Here is a 12,608-nt window from a genome sequence, read left to right as displayed (position 1 = left end):
ATCAGAGCATCAACAGGGCATTGTGCAGTACAGAGCAGGTACATCAGAGGCAGGTAACGAGAGGGCAGTATGCAGTATCAGAGCATCAACAGGGCATAGTGCAGTACAGAGCAGGTACATCAGAGGCAGGTAACGAGAGGGCAGTATGCAGTATCAGAGCATCAACAGGGCATAGTGCAGTACAGAGCAGGTACATCAGAGGCAGGTAACGAGAGGGCAGTATGCAGTATCAGAGCATCAACAGGGCATAGTGCAGTACACAGCAGGTACATCATAGCAGGTAACGAGAGGGCAGTATGCAGTATCAGAGCATCAACAGGGCATAGTGCAGTACACAGCAGGTACATCATAGCAGGTAACGAGAGGGCAGTATGCAGTATCACAGCATCAACAGGGCATAGTGCAGTACAGAGCAGGTACATCAGAGGCAGGTAACGAGAGGGCAGTATGCAGTATCAGAGCATCAACAGGGCATAGTGCAGTACACAGCAGGTACATCATAGCAGGTAACGAGAGGGCAGTATGCAGTATCAGAGCATCAACAGGGCATAGTGCAGTACAGAGCAGGTACATCATAGCAGGTAACGAGAGGGCAGTATGCAGTATCAGAGCATCAACAGGGCATAGTGCAGTACACAGCAGGTACATCAGAGGCTGCACAACTACGTGTCCCTACCAACCCGTCACAGGAACCACAAGAGTGCCACGCAGTTCCCAATGGACACACCATGTGAAGTAACATTTCAGTGAAGTGTACAGCACCTCACATCACAGACTCAGGGGGACTGCGTGAACTACCTGCCTCGGACACACTGGCAGCACCAGCAACAGGAGTGTGAGACACAGTCACAGCCCGAGTCACACACACATGGGCCACGGACCCAGACACACTGGCAGCACCAGCAACAGGAGTGTGAGACACAGTCACAGCCCGAGTCACACACACATGGGCCACGGACCCAGACACACTGGCAGCACCAGAAACAGGAGTGTGAGACACAGTCACAGCCCGAGTCACACACACATGGGCCACGGACCCAGACACACTGGCAGCACCAGAAACAGGAGTGTGCAACACAGCCACAGATCTCCTAACTGACACGTGAGCCATAGACCCAGATACACTGCCAGGACATGCAACAGGAGAGGGCACAACTGACACTGTGCCACCATCTGATACATTAGAGTCAACTGCACCAGCGCCACTGGGACAACTGAAATGATGAGCCACAGGGCTGTATGGGCCAGGAGGCAGGGTGGGCCTGGGAGCTGGTGATAGGTCATCTAGAGCCAAATCGGGGTTGGCAGGTGTCAATGGTGTGTGTCTGCGTTTCTTATGGAGGTGTGAGTGCACCCTGGACAGGACTGGACTGCCAAGTGGCGGGGACTCCAAAGAATCACCACCCAGCATAGGTGGAGCAACTGCTGCCGGGGATCTGGTTTCTGGGGACGTGCTGGAGCCTGCTTGTCGTTTGCTCTGTGCCTGCCGCCTGGACTCGGAATGATGTGTAATGGGGGATGCAACAACAGGGGACACCCACCTCTGCTTCTGACTGGCCTGGATGGGAGTGGAGGTATGGGGGGACTCCGCCGCGGAGACATTAGTTTGGCGTTCAGTAGTAAACATCAGCCTCAGTGCAGCCAGGGGTGAAGTATGCCTGTCCTTGATTGCGCCATTGTCCATGCTAGATGCCTTGTCCGTAGGATGTGCCTTATCCTTAGGTGGAGTGTTGTCTCTGGATGTAGCCTGTGCCCTGCTCGCCGCCCTGTTCCTGCCACAGACTTGTCGTCTGTGGTGCACCTGTCTCCAGTAGACACCTGCTCTCTGTGTGTGTCCATGCCCTTGGGAGTGTCCCTTACCTCTGCTGTGGGCCTGCTCTTGGGAGTCTCCCTGCTCTTAGTAGGTGCCTTAGTCTTCTCACTGTCCTTGGGAGTGTTCCTATCGACCGCTGTGGGCCTGCTCTTGGGAGTCTCCCTGCTCTTAGTAGGTGCCTTAGTCTTCTCACTGTCCTTGGGAGTGTTCCTATCGACCGCTGTGGGCCTGCTCTTGGGAGTCTCCCTGCTCTTAGTAGGTGCCTTAGTCTTCTCACTGTCCTTGGGAGTGTCCCTTACCTCTGCTGTGGGCCTGCTCTTGGGAGTCTCCCTGCTCTTAGTAGGTGCCTTAGTCTTCTCACTGTCCTTGGGAGTGTCCCTTACCTCTGCTGTGGGCCTGCTCTTGGGAGTCTCCCTGCTCTTAGTAGGTGCCTTAGTCTTCTCACTGTCCTTGGGAGTGTCCCTTACCTCTGCTGTGGGCCTGCTCTTGGGAGTCTCCCTGCTCTTAGTAGGTGCCTTAGTCTTCTCACTGTCCTTGGGAGTGTCCCTTACCTCTGCTGTGGGCCTGCTCTTGGGAGTCTCCCTGCTCTTAGTAGGTGCCTTAGTCTTCTGACTGGCCTTGTCCAAGGAACAGTCCATGGACATGTGAGTATCCCATGCCTTGGGAGTACCTTTTGTGTTGAATGCCTGTGTAGCTCCTGAAGGCATGTCCTCCAACAACACTTGTGGATCCTGTGTGTGTACTCCAGTGCATCTGACGTCGTCTACGTGAACAGATGTAGGTGATCTAGGGGATGTGGTCTGTGCCCTGCGTGCCCTGACGGGCTGTCTGACGCTGCTTCTAGTGCAATAACCTTTATTTGAGTCTTGCTCACAATAATCACTACCCCCTGAGACATCCAGCGGTGTAGATGGGGAAACAGAAGTAGCACCCTGTTCATTCGACTGAACTATTGCAGACGACACACTGCTTGCCAATGACTGCACTGTCCTGTGTAGACCTGAAAGATCGCCATGCATCCCTTCCATGAATGCCACCACCTGCCCCAACTTCCTATCATGGTCCTGGAAAGCATTCGTCATATTGGTCTGCCCCACACACAGCTGTCGCAGCAGATCAACTGCCTCAGCACACAGTGCATTTTGGCTCACCGTGGCAGGGGCAGCGGTGCCTGCACCGAACGCCACTCTGCTCCCCCTACTCCTCCGGCCACGAACAGTACATGGTGCAGTTGGTGGAAGTGTGGGCCCTGTGTGCTGTCTTCCGACAGAAGGTGATGAGTGCCCACTCCCAGTCTGTGACAACAGTGCAGGCTCACCAAGAGTGTCCGACGAGGAGGACGATGGTGTCTCCACATGCGAGTCCTCAGGGACGGTCCTGTCCCCCTCTCCGGCGCTGGCCTCCTCCGTGTCAGTCTGCGTGTGTGCGAAGTCTGAGCCGGACTCATTTCCTCGGCTACTCTCCACCGTCTGTGGCAGAGTGTCCTCTGTCAAAGCTGAAATGCACAGAAAAGATGTGTGAGTCATGGGCATACTGACGTACAGAAGGAACAGGATAGCCAAATTACATAGCAGACAAAGGTTTAGGAGCCCACATCCTGCACATGGCCCACCCCTACCAGTCATCCTCACATTTCCTGCCATGGGGCCATGGACCACTAGGGGATGTGCATTAACACTCAAGTACTAAGCAAGTGGCGTGTCAACATGGCGGACCTGGCTGTCAAATGAGTACCACCCAATGGGACCAAAATGGCAGCACAGGCATACGTACGCAACACGGAACTCAATAGTGTGTCTGGGCACCAATACATGCATAGCACTCACAAGTTTCCTACACAGACAGTATGCTCACCGCTAGTTTGCTGTTGATCGGCACTCAGACGTTCGGCCAGTTCAGGATGCGTCACTGCAATTATACGGTGCATGAGAGGGGTCATGGAGCGTCGGGCCAGACGGGGCGTCCTTGGAATCAGGCCCAGTGTTACTTCAGCTACATTCTTGCTCAGCCTGGAAATGTCGTCCCAGCGTTCGTGGCAGTGTGTATGTCGTCTGTTGCACACCCCCAATGCCCGTACTTCCCGTGCTATGCTCCTCCACAGGTCCTTGCGAAGGTGCAGCTTGACCTACCATGATGAAAGACAAAAGGGTTAAAGTCAGTGGACAGGTGGCCTGTGACACACATAGGGGCAAGACGTAACTGTCAGCAGCCATGCACAATCGGGAACATATGTGTAGCCCACACTACACAGCTAAGATAGAAATTGGCAAGATCATTTTGCCCCCTCATGCACACCAACATGTCCCACACTGCACTTACCACCCGTCCTGGTGCGCCGTAGAGGCGTCCATAGTTGCGGAGTACACCGTCCACGAGGACATCAAGCTCCGCGGCGGTGAAGGGTCGAGACCGGATCTCATTGCCTCTCGACATGGCAAGATCACGGAGTATGGCACTAGAGCAGCAGTCGGTGGTCAGCTCAGCAGCAGCAGCAGGTCGAGGTGATGGTCACAGGCAGCAGTCGGTGGTCAGCTCAGCAGCAGCAGCAGGTCGAGGTGATGGTCACAGGCAGCAGTCGGTGGTCAGCTCAGCAGCAGCAGCAGGTCGAGGTGATGGTCACAGGCAGCAGTCGGTGGTCAGCTCAGCAGCAGCAGCAGGTCAAGGTGATGATGGTCACAGGCAGCACTGGTCCCCAGGGTAGGAAGCGTCGTTTTGGCCAACACACATATATAGGGCCCTCAGCACGTGTCAGTGGCATACGTCGCCAGCAATTGGTCAGCCCTGGAAGCGTGATCGTGAAATGGGCCAATGACTGGCCCATAGTTGCGGTGCACAGCTTCCGCTACTTGCGATTGGCCATATGCGGCCAGCGTCCCTCTCCCCATTGGCTGCATGTGCATGGACCGTCACGGGCAGACATCGGCGACCGCACGTGCAAGCCTCAGGCACGGATGCTTCAGTTGCAACAATGTACTATCACTGGCGCCTCCATGGCGGTGCACGTACTCAGCGGGGGAGGTGCAGGCCTATACACCCTGTAGATGTAGTCAATGGACATGCCATTTCATGACCCCCCTTACAGTCACCTTGCATCATCCACCGTACACCGGCCGGAGCGGCCGGGCCTAGGACGACCGCCGTGCCCGGCCATGAACACAACCGCCATGGCCGGGCACGGCGCTTGTTCATGGCCGGGCACGGCGGTTATTCATGTCCGGCCACGGCGGTTGTTCATGGCCGGGCACGGCGGTTGTTCATGGCCGGGCACGGCGGTCGTCCTAGGCCCGGCCGCTCCGGCCGGTGTACGGTGGATGATGCAAGGTGACTGTAAGGGGGGTCATGAAATGGCATGTCCATTGACTACATCTACAGGGTGTATAGGCCTGCACCTCCCCCGCTGAGTACGTGCACCGCCATGGAGGCGCCAGTGATAGTACATTGTTGCAACTGAAGCATCCGTGCCTGAGGCTTGCACGTGCGGTCGCCGATGTCTGCCCGTGACGGTCCATGCACATGCAGCCAATGGGGAGAGGGACGCTGGCCGCATATGGCCTTTGGGAAGTAGCGGAAGTTGAGCACCGCCATGGCGGCGCCAATTATGTGATCTTGTCAGACGCTGCACCGTGATGTGTTGTGTGCAGTTGTGTCATGAGGGATGTGAGCGTGATTGGGAAAGGTCATATGTCATACAATATAGCATGTGTGTCCATACAATGGCAATCGGTCGGCACATAATGGGCAACAGATGTGCATTTGTACTTGTTGACGTCGGGTGTGACCCTACAGACGTTGTTACATCTTCACAACTACACAGTACATCACGGCTGTGTGGCCAATTAATGCATCTGTTGTCAGTTTCTTCTTGTGTCGAGGTGACTACAGTGGTGGTGGTACACATGCATTCCGTGTATGTGTTTTGTGCGTTGTGTCACCATGCATGTCATTTCCGTATGCACATCATTATTGGTGGTGGCATTTGTGCTTGATGACATGGCGTGTGTACACTTATCGTTTGTGTGCATGCAGTAGCATGAGTGTCTGTGATGTGTCTACGAAACATTAGGGTGAAGACTGAAGTTTTGTCAGTAAGGTACACATGTGATGGAGTTCTACACGTATGCGTCGTTTGTAAGTTGACCAAAGTTACATCTCTGTCCCACACAGGAGGGCTCCAAATGTGCATCGGCCATACACTGTGCTGGAGGATATGGTAGACGAGGAGGTGATTCGGAAATTCCGGCTGGATCGACGTCGGTTGCTGGAGCTTGTGGCACAATTGTCTCCTCATCTGCAGCCACGTAGAACGTATCCTGGGTCGATTACACCCACTGCAAAGGTCATGGCGGTACTACATTTCTTCGCTACTGGCACTTTTCAGTTCACAGTTGCAGTTGCCGGGGGGATGTCACAGGCCATGTTCAGCACGGTTCTTCGGGATGTGTTAACAGCTATGATGCTCTACAAGGATGAGTACATACATTTTCCACGGCAGGAAGAGTTGCCAGCTGTCAAAGCTGCTTTCTATGCACTGGGCCACATGCCTCACGTTGTGGGCTCAATTGATGGCACACACATCGCTCTCATTCCACCACGGGCACGCGAACAAGTGTTCAGGAATTGCAAAAACTTTCATTCGCTGAACGTGCAGGTGGTGTGCCTGGCGAACAACATCATCTCCCATGTGTGTGCCAGATTTCCTGGATCCGCACATGACGCCCACATCATGCGGAGCAGCAATGTCCCACGACTCATGGCAAATCTGCGACCCGGTCAAGCGTGGCTTGTTGGTGAGTGTGCAGTGGGTACTCTTGTGATCTCTGTGTTGCATGGGGTACCCACCATATATTTTTCTGATGTTTGTCTCTGTCATCCCCCTACATAGGCGACTCGGCTTACCCAAACCGGCCCTGGCTCCTCAGTCCCCTACGTAATCCGAGGACGGCGGGTGACATGCGGTACAATGAGGCACATGGAAGGACACGGAGAGTCATCGAACGTACCTTTGGACTGCTAAAGTCTAGGTTTCGGTGCCTCGATAAGACCGGAGGGGCCCTGCCTTACTCACCAGGAAAAGTATGCAAGATCGTGATTGCCTGCTGCATGCTCCACAACCTGGCAGTACGCAATGGCATTGAACTGCTGTTGGACCCTGAAGACGAAGGAGTGCCTCGGCCTCCCATCCCACCCATGTCGACTGATGAGGATAGTGGTGAGGAGGAAGGTGTGGACCAGAGGCGCCAGCTCATAGATCGCTACTTCCCTTGAATGTGAGTATCTACCTCTAGTGGCGGTTGACAATGCCTCATGTATGTTTGCTGGTGTTGTGTGGATATGGGGTTAATCAGCTGGGTGTTGTTTGTGATGGTTGCACATGTGTGTCTTCATGTCTTTGGACATGGAAGTGTCCATGATGTGTGTGCTCTCATCCCATGCTTGTGTGATGGTTGTCGTTTGTGTAATGTAGCTGTGCATTGTGTTGTGATGTGTGTGAATCTCTTTACTGACGTGTGTTTGCTGTCTCTGGTTTTCTCTAGGTCACTCCCGCAGCGCCATGATCATGTACGACTATGATCCCTGTACCTGTTTACGTCTGTATCTGATGGCAATCATGTGAATAAACATGGAGGCAAAACATCATTGTGTGAGTTAATGCTATTTATTTACAGGTTGTGCTTCTGTGCTGGTGAATATTTACAAGTCAGTGGGGTGGAGGGAGTTGGAGTTGAAGGTATTGGCTGATGAAATGTCCGTGCTGACACCACATTGGGGGGTGTCAGGGTAGTCCAGCAGACCAGTGGGAATGATTGTCTGTGGGACAGGCTACTTAGCTGGGTGAATGTCTGGCACAGGCAGTGACATTGTCATGGTCGTCCCCTCTTGGAGCGTGTGCCTGGCGCTCCAACACTGCTCTCAGCCTCTTTCTTACTCGGACGGCCCCTCCGTCTCTGACCTGGAACAGAGTCAGCTGGGAGGGCAGGTTGTTGATGGGCCACATCCGTCGCCAGGGGCTCAGGTGGTGGTGGCGGCGGTGGAGGCGGAGGCGGAGGTGGCGGCGGAGGCGGAGGTGGCGGGGGAGGCGGAGGTGACGGGGGAGGCGGAGGTGACGGTGGCGCTACCACACTTGGTGGAGGGGGGGGGGGTTGTTCCGGCCAACCCATTCACTCCACATCGTTGCCTGCTGCCCCATGATCAGCAACATCTGGCCAAGGATGCCAGCGATTTGGCGCTGGGTGTTGGTGTTGTCCACTGAGTCCTGGTGTGCACGATCAGCGTTTGCCTGGGACCGGTCGTATGACGCCTGGCACCTGGCAAGAGCTTGTAGGGACTGTGCCACTGGCTGGGGTAGCTGTTCCTCCTCTGCACGGCGGTGTGTAGCTCGCCTGATTGGATGTTGTCCCGTTGCCTGTGTTTGTGGCCCACTCACCCTGCTTGTGTGTGGGGCCGTTGGACCAGCGTTGCGCGGTGGGTTAGGCTGGGTGGCAGCGGCAGGAGTCGTGGTGCTGGTGGTAGTGGTGGTACTGGTGGTACTGGTGGTACTGGTGGTACTGGTGGTGGTGGGGACTGTGCAGATCACAGAGACAGGTGCAGCTGGAGTCACACATGCGACGTTGGTCGGTCCCGGGAGTCCCTGTGAGCCAGATGGCCCTGGCTGCGTGCTTGGTCCCGCTCCATCCTCCGCCCCGGAGCTGACTGTGTCCTCGTCACCAGAGAGTCCTGTAGATGTGGGAGGCGAGGCTGGCGGCCGGGTACTGGTTTCCGCAGTCAGTTGACGATCACCTGAGGGACAAGATCGAGCTGGTCAGTAATTTGGACATTACATGGTTATATGGATTTGTAGCCATTTCTGTTTCCTGTCGCACACACCCCACCCTCCACCACCACCACCACCACCCTCCCCGTGAACATGGGGGCCAGTTGGGAGTTGTAGTTTGGGCCTCTCACACACCCCACCCTCCACCACCACCACCACCCTCCCCGTGAACATGGGGGCCAGTTGGGAGTTGTAGTTTGGGCCTCTCACACACCCCACCCTCCACCACCACCACCACCCTCCCCGTGAACATGGGGGCCAGTTGGGAGTTGTAGTTTGGGCCTCTCACACACCCCACCCTCCACCACCACCACCACCCTCCCCGTGAACATGGGGGCCAGTTGGGAGTTGTAGTTTGGGCCTCTCACACACCCCACCCTCCACCACCACCACCACCCTCCCCGTGAACATGGGGGCCAGTTGGGAGTTGTAGTTTGGGCCTCTCACACACCCCACCCTCCACCACCACCACCACCACCCTCCCCGTGAACATGGGGGCCTGTTGGGAGCCATGGACATGTTAGTGAGTTGGTGTCGAACGTGCATGGTTTGGGGCGTAGGGGATGTTTCTTCTCAGTTGTGTGAGCCTGACCATGTCGTGCTGATCGTGGTGCTTGGTTTGTACTCACCAGTCTCTTCTCCTTCGTCAAGTCCGTCTAGGCTCTCTCGGTGTAGTATCCCCAGCACCTTCTCCTCCCAATCGGTGTAGGGTAATGGCTCCGGGGGTGTGCCACCGCCAGTATGATTGGCTCTAGCGACGTTTTTCGCTCGGATGCCCTTGATCCTGGTCTTCAGGTCATGCCACCGCCTCTGAATGTCTTGCTTCGTCCTCGGCACAGTCCCCGACGCATTCACCCGAGTGACGATCCTGTCCCACATGTGGTTCTTTTGCGCCACGGTCGTCTGCTGGACGAGGGCCCCGAAGATGTGGGGCTCAACACGGATTATTTCATCTACCATTACCCTCAACTCTGTCTCTGAGAATTTCGGTTTTTTTTTGGTTGCCATGGTGTGTGGTGCTCAGTGTGTGAGTTGAGTGAGTTGGGAGGTGCAGGTGTATGGTGTGTGATGTGTCGGATTTGTGTGGTGGGTGTTTGTGTGGTGGGTGTGGTAGGGTGGTGGGTGGGTGTCTTCTATGTGATTTTATGTGAGTTAGCAGTTTCTCGATTTGCCCTCTTGCTGGCAGCAATGCTGTGGTGCAAAGGATTGTGGTTGTGTGTGGGTGTCATTTTGTAGTCGTGTCTCAATGGTTGTTGCGAGTCAGGTGGTAGGTGGGCGTGTTGACGTGTGTGCATTATTGGATGATTGGGACGTATCATGGTGGCTTGTGATTGGTGTTGGGGGGGGGGCCTTGTCAATGTTCGTATGTTTGCTTAGGACTTGCGGTGCAGTTTCTGACATTTGTTCGGCGCTAGGGATGTTGTGCGTGTTGGCCTTCCGCGGTGATGCTGTGGTTCTCGTAGCATTGTTTCCGCCGCGGACGTGGATGGCTGTGCGTTCCGTGGTACGGGCGGATTTATCCTAATTGCGGCCACGGAGTATTCTCAGGTGTGGCGGTACATGTTTTATTTTCCGCGGTCATTTCCGTCCGCGGCAGTGGTTGTTCATTGAACTCCGTCCGCTGCGGACGGACTTGGTTGTGTTCCGTCCACCGCGGACGGTGTTGGTTGTGAACCGTCCGCCGCGGTCGGAGTTTCGTCACATGAATATCCTAATCCCAAACGCGGTATCTCCGCGGCGCAGCCGGGAGTAAAATTTCCCCCACCATGGCGGACAGTACCCATTTCCGTCCGCCATCCTAATCGGCCCCTTGGTATTTTATAACCTTCTTCTATATATCAACTTCTCCCTATGCTATTCATTAGGGAATGAGGAAGGATTGTTGCTAAGGGTTCTTGACTGCAAACTCAAAAACATAAACTTCAACGGACTTCCCAGAGTCAAAAGACAAATCACTGTGCTACATGATAACTCTCACCAGCACTAAATAACAACCAACTCTGCTAATCCTCTCAAAACAATATCGCTAACTTACTGTGTGATACTGGTCACACATCCAGTTAGAACTCCTAGTACATTAGTATGGAACACAATATCATACCAAGAGATAGTCCACAAGCTAGACTCACGTGGATTCTAGTTTTCTGGCTTATCGATACTTCATGCAGAAGCCTTCCTGTGTATTTAGGTATTGAGCATCTCCGTTTGGAAACGCTACTCTTTCAGACCTGCGCACTGCTTCCAAACACTAGGGAGTATGCGGCTGACTGAGAATACTGCGCAAGTCCCTGACCTGAAACGTCTCCTCCTAAGACTTGCACACAACTTTTAATTGAAGAGAGCATGCGCCACGTTACAACACTAACCTGCGGTCTTTGGGGTTTCTAGATTCCCGTCGTCGAAGAACCAAAGCCTCCCATGACGGCACCTGACTAACTAAGCACGACGAAATGTAGGTAGGTCTGAACCAGGGGAAAGTCTCGGTGAAGTGCGCCACAGAACATTGGTGCACGCTTCACCTGGACTTCAGAAATAAGAGGCTTACAAATAGACCGCTAAACAGCGGGTGTGCTGGCGGCCATCTTAGATGTCCAACGTCGCCAGCACACTCGCCAACTCCAGGCATAATGAGCCCTGAGATTAGAATGTTGTGAAGAAGGGGCATATGCAAAGGCCACAACAGGGCCGGGAGGAGGAAACCTCCCGTGAGCCCTGATAGTACCACCCCCCCCAACTGGGTTTTCTCCAACCATGGCTTAGCAGGAAACTTAGCATTGAACGCCTTAACCAATTGAGGGGCATGAACATCAGAACTGCGTTCCCAGGATCGTTCCTCAGGACCATAGCCCTTCCAATCATTGAGATATAAGAGATCATTTCCAACCCTCTTAGAGTCTAAAACGCTCTTGACTTCATATTCAACTTCGCCATCAAGAACCAGAGGTGGAGGTGGGTGTGTTTGTCGTAAGTTAGGATGGACCTTTTTGAGCAATGATATATAAAAAACTGCGTGAAATTTAGCAGTACTTGGAAGAGTTAACCGGAATGTAACTGGATTGATAATTTCTGCTATAGGATAAGGGCCAATAAATCGTGGTTGAAATTTACGAGAGCCCTTGAATCTCACATATTTTGTACAAAGCCAGACTTTGTCTCCTACTTTGAGGTCGGGTTGTTGTCTACATTTTAAATCAGCAAAATATTTGTACCGATCTTTAGCAGAGGTCAAATTTTGTGTAGCAGTGTGATGAATTCTAGTTAAGTGATGTGCAAGGTCCTGAACTGCCGGGCCAATTACATTTTGAAACTCTACTTGTGAATTTGGGTGTCTACCAGAATTCATAAAGAAAGGAGAATAGCCAGTAGATACATTCTGTGCATTATTATGAGCGTACTCTGCTGTCCAAAGATAGTCAGGCCAGTCACCCTCCTCATCCAGTAGGTAGAGTCTAAGGTATTGTTCAACTCCTGACTGGTTCTCTCGGTTTGACCATCGGATTCCGGATGGAAAATAGTAGAACAACGATGATCAACACCAAGGCCTTTAGTATATGCCTTCCAAAAGTACGATAAAAATTGTGAACCCCTGTCTCTGACCAAGACCTTAGGATCACCATGTAGTCAAATGATATTATGATTAAATAGTTGGGAAAGTTGTTTTGCTGAAGGTGTGCCTTTATGAGGTATAAAATGTGCCATTTTACTAAAAGTGTCTACACACACCAGAATAGTGTTAAAACCCTGGGAAGAGGTTAGATCCACTATGAGATCTAAGGACACTGTGTGCCAAGGGTATGGTGGTGTTGGCAATGGTTGCAAATACCCCTTAGGAGCTTGCCTGTCGGATATTCCCTGCGCACAGATCTCACATCCCAAAATATACCAACGGATATCTCGAGACATATAAGGCCACCAAAAACAACGCTTGAGCAAGTCTTGGGTCTTTAGTATTCCTTTATGGCCTACTAACAGATGGTCATGACA

The sequence above is a fragment of the Lissotriton vulgaris genome, chromosome 2_1 (genome assembly GCF_964263255.1).
Source record: "Lissotriton vulgaris chromosome 2_1, aLisVul1.2, whole genome shotgun sequence".
NCBI classification, from domain to species: Eukaryota; Metazoa; Chordata; class Amphibia; order Caudata; family Salamandridae; genus Lissotriton; species Lissotriton vulgaris.
Note: the sequence above shows the minus strand (reverse complement) of the source record.